Source organism: Felis catus, chromosome A1 (genome assembly GCF_018350175.1).
Source record: "Felis catus isolate Fca126 chromosome A1, F.catus_Fca126_mat1.0, whole genome shotgun sequence".
Lineage (NCBI taxonomy): Eukaryota > Metazoa > Chordata > Mammalia > Carnivora > Felidae > Felis > Felis catus.
The window spans coordinates 28,482,602-28,499,216 of NC_058368.1; the positions used below are offsets into that span (position 1 = coordinate 28,482,602).

The following is a 16,615-nucleotide window of genomic DNA, read 5'->3' on the forward strand; positions in this document are numbered from 1 at the left end:
TCGCGCGAGGAAATTGTATTTCTAAACTCCGCGTCCTCATTTCCTTGATGAAGCAAGTGAGAGTCTCCGTAACGTAAATAATTTTCTTTCTCTGAGTATGATACAATGGGGTCTAGGAAAGAAAACTTAGTTCTAAGGAGGAATTTCTTGTCTTTAAGCTCACTGCTATTTACTTAGACTTTTTTAGTCCATTACCAAAGGCTGTGAATCCAAATCGACAATGTACTCTTACTTCATGGAAGGTATCTTGAAAAGTGATGTTAAGTATGCTTCGAAATAATTCATGGTAAGCTTCAAATGAGTACATAGTTTTCGGTATGGAAATAAAAAAAAAAATTGAAAACCAGAGGAATGCAACATGGAATGATTCATAATTGGTTTTTGACAATATCAACAATATTCTGCTATTAAATAATGTGGGATTTACATACCATTTCCACTGTCTATTTTAATATGATTTGTATGAAGGATTGTTTCTTCGTTGTATAGAATTCCCCTATACTACTTTTTAGCGAGAGCCAGGGAGGGAAGAATTAACGTAAAAACCCTTCGGTTGGCTTTAAGGGAAGAAAATAATTGTGACTCATCTTTTTTCATGTCACTAAAGAACACAGACCAAGAGTCTTACAGCAAATGAAATGAAGGCTTTGTGCTGTTATAGCATCAAAAGTGCTCCAAAGTGAGATTCTGAAATGGCTTGAAATTAGCCCTATTTATGTGTGAATACAATATTCTGTTTGTAATCTTGAAGTTGCTAAGTCCTAAGCATTCACTGCAAAGAAGGGACTACTTATATACTTGTGGAAGAAGAGCAAAATTTACACACACACCTAGAAACTATTTCCAAATAGTAAGTTATATATTTAGATAGCAAATAACTTTTCTTAAGTTAGAAGCCATTTGATCGAGTGATAATCTACATACTTCATTATAGCACAGATTTCTGAAGTCATGAGAAAGGAATAATCATCTAAAAATAAAAGGAACAATTCCCAACAGGAGTAAACCAGCGCGCCTCAAATCAGTACTGTTCATCATAGGAAATAAGTCCATTATTTAAAACTGTAGACACCAGCCCAATCTTAGCTACTCACCGCTCATTGCTTCCTTTCTTTGGTCTTTAGTGTAGACTGCACAATCCTTCCTTAAACCAAGGGGCCCTTTCATACATCTGACAGGCACTCACACTTAAATACAGTCAGCCAGAAGTCACATGGAGGAGAAGCATCAACCGTTCAGCTTTGGGTATTTGTTAATTGCATATGAAACTGAACAGAACCTCACTTCTGCATTTTCTTCTGTTTTCCACTACCCTCTTTGGATAAAGCTTTTCAGCAGTTGGTCACTTCTTTTCCTGAATAAATAGTTAATGAAAGAGCACTGACTCCCTCATTACTCAGGAGCTAAATGGATGCTTTATTGCTTCAAAATGTTTTTCTAGGACAGCTCATCCAATGCAGCAGAAGAGATACCATTATATCATAATACTCTCCTGGCTCTGATGACTGGCATGGTACTCCAGAAATCTCCCACTTACACTGGACTGACTGAATAAATCTGACATTTACCTGAATAAGTATTTACCTCTAGCATTTATTTTTATTTATTTATGTATTTAGTTAGTTAGTTAGTTAGTTAGTTAGTTACTACACTATAGGATGAACTCTAAGGATTCCCTCTCTTTCATTATGATCTTGTAGGGAGACAAATATCATTCAGATAAATAAACCAGGCTTGTTATTTTATTCTTTGATTTTGTTTTGTTGTTGTTGAATTCAAAGGAAAGCAGTATATTTGGTGGTTTTAACTATCTTTAATGCCTTTATATTCATCATAAGTCATCGTGAATTCAACAAAAAGGGGAGAAAAAGAATAGGGAAACAGCTTCTAATTTTTCTTATAGCTTTTGGAACTACATAAATGGCTCAATCCTAAAAAAATTTCAGCAATGTATATCACACTGATATGCCAATGAAGTAAATGTATAATTTTGCAGCTTCCTCCTTTTAACATAAATTTGTTTAAAAGTGGTCAATAATAAGCAAGTAAACATCATAGCACATTCTTGGGGCACCTGGGTGGCTCAGTCAGTTAAGCGTCTGACTTTGGCTCAGGAGGTGATCTCACACTTGGTGAGTTCGAGCCTTGCATCAGGCTGTCTGCTGTCAGCACAGAGCCTGCTTTGGATCCTCTGTCTCCCTCTTTCTCTGCCCCTCCCCTGCTCATGTGTACATGCTTGCTCTCTCTCAAAAATAAATAAACACTTAGAAAAAAGATCATAACACATTCTTAAAATAAATGTTAAGTTTTTAAGAGCCAGAAATAACTACAAGCAATTTTGATTTATAGGCCTTGTGATCAAGGGTGATTAACAAATCCACTGATTATAGTTATAAAAAATATGTATGAAAAAGAAAATCTTTTGTAAATCATGATGCAGAGATGTCTGGTTTTGTGGCTACCGTATTAAAAATGCTTCCTCCAAAAGCCTGGAGTAGTCTGGGCCTAACTGAAGACAAGGCTGGTTTACCAACCAAACCCATAAAGTCTCCCAGATTGACCCTTTCTCCTCTGGGGTAAACCCTCACCAGCCCACCAAAGCTATGAGTTCTCTCCCCACCTTTTATTTGAATTCTTCCTCATATTCCACCTTTGTAGGAAAGAATAGGATAATCATAATTGTTAGCTGACAGGCTCTGGTTGTATCCTAACTAAACTCCCTTACACTACAGTGGTTTCTCATCCAAATCTTTATTAGGAAAATTATTTGAGAAGCAGCAAACTCTGAAAATTATTTGCTTCTCACTCTGAAAGTATATTGAACTCAGCGTTTTTATTATGATAGGTGAGTAGTGTGGGAAGGTGGAAAGACAGAGGTGTGGGAGGCGGCTATTCCTAGGGAGGGTTCTCTGAGCCTGAGGGGGAGGACGTAGGCCAGGAAGTCTAGAAGACTAGAGCCCAGAGCCCAGGGCCCAGAACCCAGGGGTACAAACTATATGGGCTTTGCCTTAACAGTCCAGAAAAGAGATAAGGAGGTAAACCAAGGTTTGCTTGTCTGAAAAAGTGCTGTATAAGATGAACACATAGGAGAGCCATCTAAATCAGTTTCCTAAATGCTACCTCAAATAATATACAAACTCTCCATTAATAGAGATATTGCTCCATTTGGAGAGTTATTGGCCTATTTACTATTAATCCAACAACACTATTACCTATGGATAAGAATCAAAAATTTCTCAGTCTGCTAAAGCATATAAATGCATAAGAAAGGAGACATTAAATACATAAAGTTCTATAGAAGAGTAACATTATGGTTAAGACTTTAAACACATAAACATGCACAGGGAAAAAAAAACCCACAAATACTGTATTGGTCATCTTTCAGTGAGGGGATTACAGAGAATCATAATTGTATTTTTTGTTTGTCTATGGTTTCTAAAGCAAATACGTAGTACTTTTGTAACAAAACCACTATTTTTTTTTTACTAACAGAAGGATGGGAATTCAGAATTTAAAACTTTGCATTGTTCACAAGCAGTTTTTTTTTTATTTAAAAAATTTTTTTAATGTTTATTTATTTTTGAGAGACAGAGCGTGAGCGGGGGAGGGGCAGAGAGAGAGGGAGACACAGAATCTGAAGCAGGCTCCAGGCTCTGAGCTGTCAACACAGAGCCCGACACGGGGCTCAAACCCACGAACTGAGATCACGACCTGAACTGAAGTTGTACTGAGCCACCCAGGCACCCCCGAGGCAGTTCTTAAAGTTGGCTGCACACTAGAATCACCTGGGAGATTTTTTAAAAAATCCCAATGTCCAGGCCACACTCCATACCATTTAACTCAGAACATCTGAGGCTGGGACCCAGCTGCCAGCTTTATTTTTTTTTTAACTTCCAGATAATTGCAAAGTGCAAGTATGTTTGAAAACCAGTGTCCTAAAGATATTTTACTTGTTCCCCACAACACTGTTAGAACTTAAGAAATGACAGAAGTTTCTGTAGCCAAGTGAATTACAGGGAATTGCTAGTCTGCAAATTCTCTATTGGAAGCCATTAAGGTAACAACAGAGTGATTCAGCGCCCAAATTCTGGAGTCAGGCCCACTTAGAATGAAGACCAACAGCGTCCTTTCTTACTTGTGCGGCTGTGAACAATGTTTCCTCCTCTCTATGAGCCATCGTCTTGCACCTGCTAAGTGAGGATAAAGCATTAACTCCCAGCTCTACAGAGTGTGGTGTGGGATTAGTGAGACCATCCAAGTAAAGCATTCAGCACAGCGTCTGTTAGGAAACCAAAGCTCAGTAAATACTAGCATCACAGTTCTTGGCGCTGACAGCAATTATGTATCTATTTACAGACTTCTTCTGTAATGTATATATTTCTTTTTTAAGTGTGGTCCACAGTCCAAGACAACACAAACTGGAAGCAGTTCGCTAACAAAATAGTCACTGACTAGCAAACCACCAAAACCAGAATAATGATAATGAGTTTTATTTAGAAGATACTAGGAAAATATCAAATACTAGGAAAAATATTGTCTCCCCCCCCCCCAACCCCTCCCGTTAACTGCACTGGGTCTCAGCTTCCTCACAGCAGGAACATAAGATGGCAAAAGGCTTGGCAGAGTGTTGGGCATCAGATCCCTGTGCAGTACTGAGAGAGCTCAGCATGCCCTCTCTAGTAGGTGTCATGCTTAAGACATTCAAATAGAGAGTTTCTTCTTCTAACTTAGATTTTTGATTCTGCAGTGAAGGGCACTTTACAAACTTTTGTGGTAATTTTTTTTTAAGCTTGTCAGTTTTAAAAAAATTTTTTTTATGTTTATTTATTTTTGAGAGAATGAGAGACAGAGCATTAGCAGGGGAAGAGCAGAGAGAGAGAGAGAGAGAGAGAGAGAGAGAGAGAGAGAGAGAGAGAGAGAGAGAATCCAAAGCAGGCTCCAGGCTCTGAGCTGTCAGCACAGAGCCTGACGCGGGGCTTGAACTCACGAACCTTGAGATCATGACCCGAGCCAAAGTCAGATGCTTAACTGACTGAGCCACCCAGGTGCCCCAAACTTCTGTGGTAATTTTAAATGTCCAACAAACTTTTTCCACTAGGAGACCCTTATTTCTTTATACCAAACTGATCACCTCTGCTCTATCAAAATACTTAAAAATAAACTATACACATTTCCTTTTCCTTTTTATTTTTTAATACCAGCTTTATTGAGATATAATTCACAATACTAGTCAATTCATCTGCTTAAACGGTACAGTTCAATGGTTTTTATTGTATTTACAGCATTGTACAACCATCACCATAATCTATTTTAGAATGTTTTCACGTCAAAAAGGAACCCTCTTAATAACAGTAACTCCCCATTTTCCTCCGAATCTGGCCCCACCCCCAGCCCTAGGCAACAACGAATCTACTTTGTCTCTAGTTATGGAATGAATACATCATGGAAATAAAAGGCACAGCATAAGGAATATCGTCAATGACATTGTAATAGCATGCATGGTGACAGAGGGTAGCTAGCTACCCTGGTGGTGAGCACAGCATAATGTTTACAGTTGCCAAATCACTATGCCATACACCTGAAACTAATGTAACATCGTGTGTCAACTACACCCAAATAAAAAAAAATTAAATATTTTTAAATTAATTTTTTAATTAAAAATTACTTTTTTTAATTAAAAATAAAACTAGGTCTGACATCAAGCAAAATTGAAGCCATGTTTGATAATGACTACATAATTAATCCGTCTAAATCAAATCAGTTTCTTGACCCAAATTCATCTATAAAGTTACCCTGCTATCCCGACTTGAAATTCAAAATCAGTATCACTTTCTAGAGATGTCATGGCAAAAATAAAAAAGGAAAACTTTAAAACATGGAGTAAGAAAAGAGATGGACAGGGGCGCCTGGGTGGCTCAGTCGGTTAAGCGTCCGACTTCGCTCAGGTCACGATCTCGCGGTCGTCCGTGAGTTCTAGCCCGCGTCGGGCTCTGTGCTGACAGCTCAGAGCCTGGAGCCTGCTTTGGAGTCTGTGTCTCCCTCTTTCTGACCCTCCCCTGTTCATGCTCTGTCTCTCCCTGTCTCAAAAATAAAATAAACGTTAAAAAAAATTAAAAAAAAAAAAAAAAAAGAAAAGAGACGGACAGCATTGCAACATGGATGAACCTTAAAAACATTATGCCAGGGGCGCCTGGGTGGCGCAGTCGGTTAAGCGTCTGACTTCAGCCAGGTCACGATCTCGCGGTCTGTGAGTTCGAGCCCCGTGTTGGGCTCTGGGCTGATGGCTCAGAGCCTGGAGCCTGTTTCCGATTCTGTGTCTCCCTCTCTCTCTGCTCCTCCCCCGTTCATGGTCTGTCCCTCTCTGTCCCAAAAATAAATAAACGTTGAAAAAAAAAATTAAAAACAAAACAAAAAAAAAAAAACATTATGCCAAATGAAAGGAGCCAGTTACAAAAGACCACATACTGTGTGATTCCATTTATATCAAATGCAGTACTTATTTTTTTTATCCTTAGTGATTAATCCTGAACTGCCTGATTGAAATGAAAATTCATATGCAGTGAGAAGTCTTTCTTGGATAGCAGAACTAACAGGAAGTCTAAGTGTACTCAACAATTTTCTATTGCCTGAATTTGTATAACTTAGGGGATATAATTTGACTTTTGTTAAAGCCAAATCAGGTAGAATTATGTCTTTTTAAAACTAGCTTTGCTATACTTGAAGTTGCCAAATGCTGGGTCTTAACATACCTGCCTCTTCCAGCCTCCCTCAAATATATATATCCAACTCTTAAGTGGTGTATGTTGATTTTTTCATTCCTCTTGTATGAAAGGAAATAATTCACTTGAACAATTTAAATGCGCCAGAATGCAATGTAGTGTCTCATCCTAAGTGAGTATCATGAGGGTAGAGACATTTACTCCCTTATTTCAAAGTGGCCCGGGGCACTCTACATCCAAGAGCACAGGTCCTCAACCACATGGGTGCACCTGCATGGAGCTAAGAGTTTTTATAAAATATACAAAACTTAGCTAGTCATGCTCCAAACCAGACTTGGTAAATCGAAATCTCATTTTGGAGGGAGGCATGGATAATTTCAGACGTAATCAGTAGTTTGGCAAAGCTATACAGGTGATTCTGATGCACATCTTTGCTTACCAGCCGTGAAGGGCAATGGAAGCATCCAACCTGTCTGTTAATCAAGTCAGGATCTGGTCTAAGTAATGCAGAGAAAGTGCTGTTAATCTTTATGGCTCCGTATCTCCCTTTTCAGGACCTTCTGCTCCCCAATTTCCAGTGTTCTCATCTGTACCTAACAGAATTCCTTTGTATGGTTCAATCTGAAATAGTCTACCACCTACAGCACCCCAAGGGATATAACAGAGGTCACCAAATGACGACCTCTGATGTTTTTGTTTGGTCAATCTGTTTGAACCCAGAAGTGGTGAGTTATAAAACAACAACAAGTTAAAATCCATTTTGGACAGGTACTTTGCTCATCACAGTACAAGCAGCTTAGACCTAGTTTCTTCAGCTGGCCACTTCATACACTTAAATTACCAAGTGGCCCCTGGAGGCATTTGAGTTCGCAAGTCCTGCATAGAGAGACTGACTCCTTTTTCTTCTGGGATCAATACTTCACTGTTTCATCATCCAGTTGCCCCGAGTCCCATCTATTTTCTAAGATGACAACTTCTGACCTAAAAGTAAATTTTTCTGAGGCACTACCAGATGATAAAGTTTCAATGCGTATTTTCTCCCAAATGATGCTTGAATTTTAGTGGGAGACTAAGAAAAGTACAGTCACAACAAACGCGCATCTGGCAAAGGAAGAGCTATGGACATTTTCAACAGATAGTATAATTTAAGTCTGTAAAATAACAGAATCGTATATTAGGAAGAGACATTATTATACTGCTGCAATATAGTAAACACTCATGATATAGCTGTAAACACTGTGGAACCTGCATTACGTGCTCGTGAAGAGAGTAGTTCCATAAAATCGCAGAGCACACATTTAACAATATGTCAAATGATGTAAAATAACATACAAAGATGTAGTGGGCTAACGATAAGACTGAGGTTGACAGGTAATTCACACACACTCAAGAGCCAATTATTAACCCATTGCTGGAATTGATAGGGAAATCCTGCCATGCCGATAGCACACTATTGTGAACAGGATCCTAAATCATATGGCTTGGATGCTGAACTAAGGTCTTCCTATTCCCTTTCAGAAGGCTCTACAAATTTTTTCAGATGTCTATTTAGAACTATATTTAGATTTATACACAAAACACACATACACACCCTTTACTGAAAGTTAAAGAGGATCTTTGAAAGTCATTCTACCCTTCTGGTTTTGGCTGACTGATCATCCTTCCAATGGATGAGTCATTCTAGCTGAATAACAACGTACTGATCTTTGTGGGCATTCCTGTAATGTAGACTAGGAAGTACCAAACATCTGCATAGGTTCTCAAAATAAAGAGGGAGGCATTAGTCATGAACACAGGGAAGTCTGCCCCAATGCTGCTTACTTTTCTAAGGAGAAGTTATATATCATTTGTATATATAACATTAACTTCAAAAATGAAGCTATAAATCAAGTAATTACCTAAACTTTGGTATAAATAATTGAGAATTCTGTAGCATAGGGGCGCCTGGGTGGCGCAGTCGGTTGGGCGTCCGGCTTTGGCTCAGGTCATGATCTCACGGTTCGTGAGTTCGAGCCCTGCGTCGTGCTCTGTGCTGACAGCTCGGAGCCTGGAGCCTGCTTCGGATTCTGTGTCTCCCTCTCTCTCTGCCCCTCCCCTGCTCATGCTCTGTCTCTCTCTCTCTCTCAAAAATAAATTAACATTAAAAAAAATTTTGAGAATTCTGTAGCATAATATGAAATTCGTGACAAAATTCTACAAAGAAGTGCAAGTATGGACAGAATCAATTTTGATGGAAGTTTTTTTGTAAATATGTAAAACTATTATTCTGAGAAATGTACTAATTATAGAAAGGAAAAAGACCTCTGGACAAGAGCAGAACGTCTTTGCCAAGAAGATGTCTGTCTTCTTATCTATAGAATACTTGACTACAAACTTACGGCAAAAAGACAATATCTCATTGATTCTTTAATCAGCTCTGTAAATTAAGTATGGAATTAGTTTTGTTACAATACATTGAAGAGAAAAAAACAAATGTAGATACTAAAGGGGTTGTCTACAATTAGCCAATACACTCCTTATATGAGGAGTTAACAAAACAGTAATAGCAGTGTTATAACAAGTAAAGTAAAATCAAAATCAAAAGAAAAGATTATTCCTTCACTGTGAAATACTAAATTCAGAAACTACGGGCAATCTCTCTCTTCCGCAGCTTCTGCATATCCAGGCTTTGTTTGAGAAGAACGATGGAAAAGAAGCAGAGTTAAAATCTAGCAACGCCTACTGAAGAATGAGGGGTCAAGTAGAATGGTGTGAAAGGTTTGCTTTAAAACATTCCAGAGAAAATAGGGAAAGAGAGAGACGAGATGAAGCAATGTGGCAACACGCAGACGGCAGCAGGAGCTGGGCAATGGGAATGTGGGGTTCAGAGTTACCCTGAGTTTGTATATATTTGAAAGTTTTCACAGTGAAAACAACTGTACCCAAACATTGGGGAACCCCAAGCAAAACTCTTCAAGGAACTAAGGAGGTGAGGGACCTGGGTGTCTTAGGGATATAGGCTCTATTCAATCCTTGCTCTGTACTCAACTTGCAGACCATACCTGCCAGGACTCAAGTTTCTGACCTTTTATGGCCTTCTCTTGTATCAAACTCAAATTAGATGAATAATGTGGTCTCCTTAATCAAATGACCTGAAATGTCCATAGAAGCTGAAGAGGTAAGTCTTCCAATCACTGAGTGAGATGGGGTGGGATGGACTGAGCTGAAGACAGCGTTGCAAATCTTACTTCCATAATTCTTTTTTTTTTTTTTAGGTTTGTTTATTTATTTTGAGAGAGAGAGAGAGAGAGCATGAGCAGGGGAGGGGCAGAGAGAGAGAGGGAGATAGAGAATCCCAAGCAGGTTCTGTACTGTTAGTGAGGAGCCTGAACTGGGGCTCAATCTCACTAACTGTGAGACCATGACTTGAGCTGAAATCAAGAGCTGGATGCTTAACAGACAGCCATCCAGGTACCCCAACTTCCATAATTCTTTTTTTTTATTTTTAAATGTTTATTTATTTTTGAGAGACAGAGAGAGACAGAGCACCAGCAGGGGAGGGGCAGAGAGAGAGGGAGACACAGAATCTGAAGCAGGCTCCAGGCTGTGAACTGCCAGCACAGAGCGCAATGTGGGGCTCAAACCCACAAACTGTGAGCTTGTGACCTGAGCCAAAGTTGGACATTCAATTGACTGAGCCACCCAGGCGCCCCATCCACTTCCATAATTATTGAGCTTTGATGACTCTGCTTAAGATTAGGTCGGCACAAAACCTGCTTCTTGACTAAGAATAATGGCTTCATAACAAAGTCATTGTCCATGTTAATCTGATTTTCCTCTATAACCTAATATTGTTTTTTTTTACTGCCTTAAAGTATTAAATATAAATAAAACATAAATTCTGATATGTTTCCATGAAAAAAGGAAGCACAGATTTCAATGCTATCAAGTACCAACCTTCTCATTACATACCCAGGATTTCCAATGTATCTCACATTCTAAAAAGTGAGTTTTTCCTTTATTTCAATGTAAAAATCCAAAATACTCTAAAATCAAAATTTTACTGAAAGCATTTAATAAAATATTAACAATAAAATAGAGACATGTAAGCTGGCAGGACCCAGGTTTCAAACAAGCAAATGAATTCAACATGGTCTAATTCATATCGTGTTAGAATCTATACAGAAAGTGTTAAAGAAAGCCATCTATTTAAAATCTTTTGGGGACTATCTAGTCTTTAAGATTCTGTTCCAGAGTAAAGGACCTACTTGGAACTTCCCAGAAGCTTCTGGTTCACTGGAGAACCAAAGATAGAAGGACATAGTGAAACCGCAGAAGAAAAAGGTGGTCCCTGTGCAGGCTTCGCTGCCCTGCCCTGCTCTCTCTGGAGAAAGGCCATGGCAAAGGCCTCAGAGAGTCTATCAAGAGAGACTTTCCGTGATGCTTACTGGGGTATCCTATTCTGTCATTTATATAGGTAAATTACATGTATAATAATAAACCACTGCTTCTTTGAAGACTTTGATAAAGAAAGTTTGGATTCAAGTCGGTATTAACAGTTTCTTAGAATTCAAAAAATCTGTAGTTATTAATGTTTGATCAATCCTTATGGCATTAGTTTCCTGTTGCTGCTGAACAAATTCTCTTCAGTTGTGGTGGTAAGAAGTTTAAAGTCAAGGTGTCCAAAGGGCTGCATTCCTTCTGGAGGCTGTAGGGAAGAACCTTGTTTTTCCTCTTCTAGAGGCTACCCTCATTCATTGGCTCATGGCCCCTTCCTTGCACCAAGCCAACTTCACATATTCCCTGACTAATTCCTCCTGCCTCCCTTTTACAAGGGCCCCTGTGATTACACAGGGCCCACTGATAATCCAGAATGATCTCATCTCAAGATCCTTAACATGATCAAAACTACAAGGTCCTCTGTGCCATATAAAGTGACATTCACAGGTTACAGACATTAATTAGGATGTAAATACCTTTGGGATCCATTCTTCAGCCTGCCACACTCATAAAATAACTATGATACACAATTACAGCTTTTGCTCTTGTAATAGTGAACTGGGAAATCAATGAGACTATAATCTATTTTCCTATTATATTCATAATTCTAATGACTATCCATGGATGCAAACAACCTTTCCTCAGAAGAATTAATAGTTAAGTTCTTGAAAAATAAGAAGGGTGTAGGGGGCCGTAATCTTGATAAATAAGCAGAATGATTACTTTTGCAGATCTTACACTTTCAGAGTGCTTTGCTGTCAATATGATCACATATATTATCTCATTCCATCTTTCATATGAAAGGTCCATGTAGGATTTGAAAATGAATTCTGTCTGCCTCCCTAGCCATCTACTAGCAAGGAAGGAATATCAAAGAGTTTACTGACATTACCCTGGACGAACAGGCAGAAAAGGCTTCACATGCTGCTCACTTTTTCTTCTCTTAAAAATGATCAGGGCAACTGTACAGTTATATCTCAATCCGATACATACTTGGAGATTCTTTAAAGATGAGCAAGAAAAGGTGCTGGTAAATTAATAATAATGATAATGATAATGATAATGATGATAACAACAAGAAGAAGAAGTTGAAGGAGAAGGAGAAGGAGAAGGAGAAGGAGAAGGAGAAGGAGAAGGAGAAGGAGAAAATTTGTTAACATAGATAGGTCTCTGCAAACCAGGCACCTTTACAAAACAAAATATTGACAAGATATATAATCATATATAGTATATATATGATATATATAGTACATTGGAAACTGAGAGGGTTTTTTCTTAGCAGTAATCACAATAACAAGGATCACAGTGATTTTAGAAATTATTTATGTAAGCTATCACACACACTTCTGCTGTAAATTAGCCATGAGTACTAGTTAATGGACACATTAAAAGTTTTACCACACATTTAATATTTTCAGAATGTACCAGAGATTGGAACAAAGCATTAGCCTCATTCCCTTGGCACAAGCTCTATTTGTTTGTAACCGTAAATTGCTTTGTACAGAACACATATGTAATGGGAAAGTTCAAAACAAAATAATTATCTTGTTTGTACCAGTCACCACAAAACTAAAACATTTCCAAAACCTAAATTTTCCATTACACCACAATCATACTTAAGGAATAGACAAGACACCGGATATGCTAGAAACTTACAAAGAGCCATGAACATGATACCAAAGAAGTACTTTAAGCCATTTTAATAGTTTTTAAAGCATCTTTCAATTGCCTACTAGACATTGCCAAGATACCTTACCATCATTTCAAATTCTCAGTGTCTAAATCACAGTGCCTTCTTTTCACTCCCCACAAGCCTACTTGTATTCTTGTTTTCTACCCGTAATTAAAGGCATCATTTATATAGCAGTCCTCCCAAATTCAACAACTCTATGTTAGTTTCCTCCTCTCCTCCTTCCTTTCCTGTTGGCCATGGCTCTCCAGTCTTTCCCACAAGATCTCTCATGCACCTCTTCCTTCCCTCCCGTTACAGATGGCCTTTATGATGGTTTGCTTGAACAGTAGAGCAATGTCCAACATGGGCTTCCTGCTAAATCCATAACTCTTGTCAAATGCATCTGATAAGAAGTTGCCAGAAAGGGCTCTCATGTAGCACTTAGAACTTTTCTTGAATAAGTAATAAGGATTTGTGACACAAACAAAAACGTTCAAAATATATTTAGGACGAAAAATACATCTCCCTCCCAAGCCTGCCCCCAGCTACCAAGTCTCCTTCCTGAAGGCACATATCTGTCAGCTTCTACGTATCTCTCCAGAGAAATGCTCTGTATATACAACAAATATACGATCTTTCAAGGTTTAAATGTATAGCTGCCTGCACATACACACAAACAAGCACAGAGTAACAAACACAGAGTAACATTTTACACATGCTCACTGTTCTACATCTGGCTTTTCACACTGATCACAACTTGGAGTTCGGTGTGCATTATTATACACAGAGCAGACTCCTTCTTCTTCACGGTTGCATAACACTGCACTCTGTGAAATATTTCATAATTCATTTCAACCAGTCTCTAACTTAAACATTTGGGGTATTTCCAATCTTGTGCTATTGCAGTGGGTAAGTAGCCTTGTCCATATGCCTTGGCATACATAAACAGTACCTTTCATGACCTCTGCTAATTCTGGATAGTGTAGGCAGGGAAGCCACTGATGAACCCAAGGACTTAAAAAACCTTCTTTACAATCTATCCTGTGAAGTGTGTATCTTGCTCATATTGTATTAAACCTCAGGTTTAAGTCTTTTGGAGGTTTTTCAGTAGCACTTTTGAGGACAGACCTGTGAGTCCTTGGTGGTAGGCATGCTTTTATCCATCCTGAAAAGGCATGTACAACCTGAAACATATTCACGTGAACAACAATCTACTTGTACAAAACAGCAACTCTAAATTCCTACAAAGGTTCTCAAGGGGAGAAGGATTAGCAGGTTTGCCCTGATAGCTTTTCTTACATTATGAGCCTAACAAATAGAGCACTCCAAGTTTTTAGTTTAGCTACAAAAGGACCAATAGTTTCTTCCTGCCTAGAACTTTGGTCTGAGGAAGCTCATAATAACTTTAAAGAAGTATTTCTCCAGGCTATACTCTTGGAAAAGATGTTATATCGTTACATGAAAAGATAAACATGATGTACTTACAGAAACAATGATAACGCATTTCATTTCTAAAAGCCTGATGTCCAAGTTAGAGAAAAAAGAATGCAAATTTCAAACTCCACTTTTAAATTATCAGCTTTCATAGTATAAAGCCATCTACACTACATATAAGTCAATTTTAAGAGGCAAAACAACCACTCAGATTGCATTAATGTGGTATCATTTTAGAGCGCTATAAAATAGGTTAGCCACAGAGACATAAAAAATATGTGGTTTGCCATTATCAGGCATCAGATAATTTTGAGACCACTGCAATCATCAGTCACAGGCAAGAATCGTGTTTTTAAGACTCATTGTTAGCATAAACATCATCTGGTCATGATGTAAAGAGTTCAACGAGGATACAAATATTTATGGGTATATTATAATCCGTCATCATTGAGGAGAAATGAGGAAACTGTGTGCTTTAAGCTAAAACTTGAAATGACACATTTCTCTGAAAGGAAAACTAGGGTCTATCATTCATTCATTCAACAGCACATTCCTTCCTTCGTTCAACAAATACTTACTGTCTTTCCCCTCTGTTCCAGGCCTTGTGTTAACCCTGGGGATCCAGTGGTAAAGAAGACAGTCTTTGGGTATGCAAGAAATTTCAGTCTCCACCATCTCCCCTCACTCCTTGCCACATACACACACCATGCAAAGGTCTCTCCAACAGCATTCTTCAAGGATGGTCACTTAGCTCTTGCTGTTTGGTAGAATGAGACAGTGTGTGCAAAGTGCCTGGGAATCTCTAAATCCACTCCTTGCCTACTCCGAACAAACCCCAAGAGCCGGGAGCCCCAAATTCTACATTAGTTGTATATAGCTATCAGCCACCCAACCTTGAGAAATTCATTTCAGCCCTCTGAACCTGAGTCCGCTCTGAGAACTCTGTTCTTGAAGGCCCCTTCCAGTTCGTAGGGAATGAGAGGGCTACAGATTTCTAATAATGGACAGAGGCATTACCTCACAAGAGGCCTGTTCTATCAGATGACTCATGTTAGAAAGTTCTCTTTTAAGTAGAGCTAAAATTGTCCCTCTGTGAATTCAACTGTGAATCTTTCTCCTGCACACTGCAGTAACATAAAACCTGTCGACTGCCTCTTAGACATGAGAATCCATCATATATTAAAAAGATGTCATTTCCCCAAATCTTTCAGATAGAAAGTGGCCTCTAAAGTCAGTCAATCCCACGATTTCCAGACCTTTGTATAATATGGGTTGCCTTCCTCTGTGAACTCTTGATCAACATTTCTATTCAAAATATAGTGTCCAAAATAAAATACAGTATTCTAAATCGGCAGTATGACCAGCAAGTGTTTAGCAGTGTATCAGGCAATGCTATAGAAAATTCTGTGATTGACTTGGAGAAGAGGCAACCAAAAACATAAAAAAAACAACAACAGAGGAATACTATCTGACCAAACTCATTTAAAACTCCACAATAAATGGGGCACCTGGGTGACTCAGTTAAACATCCAACTCTTGATTTCAGGTCAGGTCATGATCTCAAGATTTGTGAGATCTGCCATCTGAGCTGGTGACACAGAGCCTGCTTGGGATTCTCTCTCTCTCTCTCTCTCTCTCTCTCTCTCTCTCTCTCTCTCTCTCTCAAAATAATAAATAAATATTTAAAACAATAAAAAAAATAACTCCACAATAAAGAGTCACAATGGCAGAGTAGTCAGAGCACAGACTGAAGCCAGATGACCTGGACGGGTTCAGATTGTCACTATTTACATGTATTAGGTGTTGCTTCTCCATTTCAGATTTGTCATCTATAAAATGGAGAGCATAATACTACCTACCAGGACTGATATAATTAACTGAATGAATTATCAGCATTTCGAGACGGCACATCGTAGTTATAGTAAATATTATCATCAGAGTAGGCAACTTATTTATCTAAGTGATTATTTATTTAGATGATAATCTAAACACCTGTTTTGTGACATGCATTCACAGATGACATAAAAATAACTTTTCATTCCTTCCTTTGTAATTGAAGATTGAGGTATTAGTGGATAAAAGTAAACTGACACTTCCTTAGGTTCAAAGGATCTGATATCTCTCTTAAGAGAGAAGATGAAGTGAATTATAATAGAGAGGAAGCTAAGGGGAAAACAGAATCAACAAAAAGTACACATTAAAGAAACAAGTTCTGGGGCACCTGCGTGGCTGGGTTGGTTGGGCATCCGACTTTGGCTCAGGTCATGATCTTATGGTTTATGAGTTCGAGCCCCATGTCACGCTCTGTTCT

General features: G+C 38.5%; 1 protein-coding gene across 12 annotated transcripts in view; it reads right to left on the reverse strand.

The window, feature by feature from the left end:
- The window catches only part of DGKH (diacylglycerol kinase eta), a 191,923-nt gene that overhangs the window by 81,277 nt on the left and 94,031 nt on the right, over window positions 1-16,615 (reverse strand). Inside the window, exons 1-2 of one of the 12 annotated variants that reach the window (XM_019827249.3) lie at window positions 15,227-15,910; window positions 14,883-15,061 (exon numbers count right to left, since the gene is read on the reverse strand). The exons of 7 other annotated variants lie outside the window; for them this stretch is intronic. The gene's annotated coding sequence lies outside the window, so the exon portion shown is untranslated. 4 more of the 12 variants (XM_011290413.4, XM_019827250.3, XM_023251913.2 and 1 more) reach the window with 4 other exon arrangements.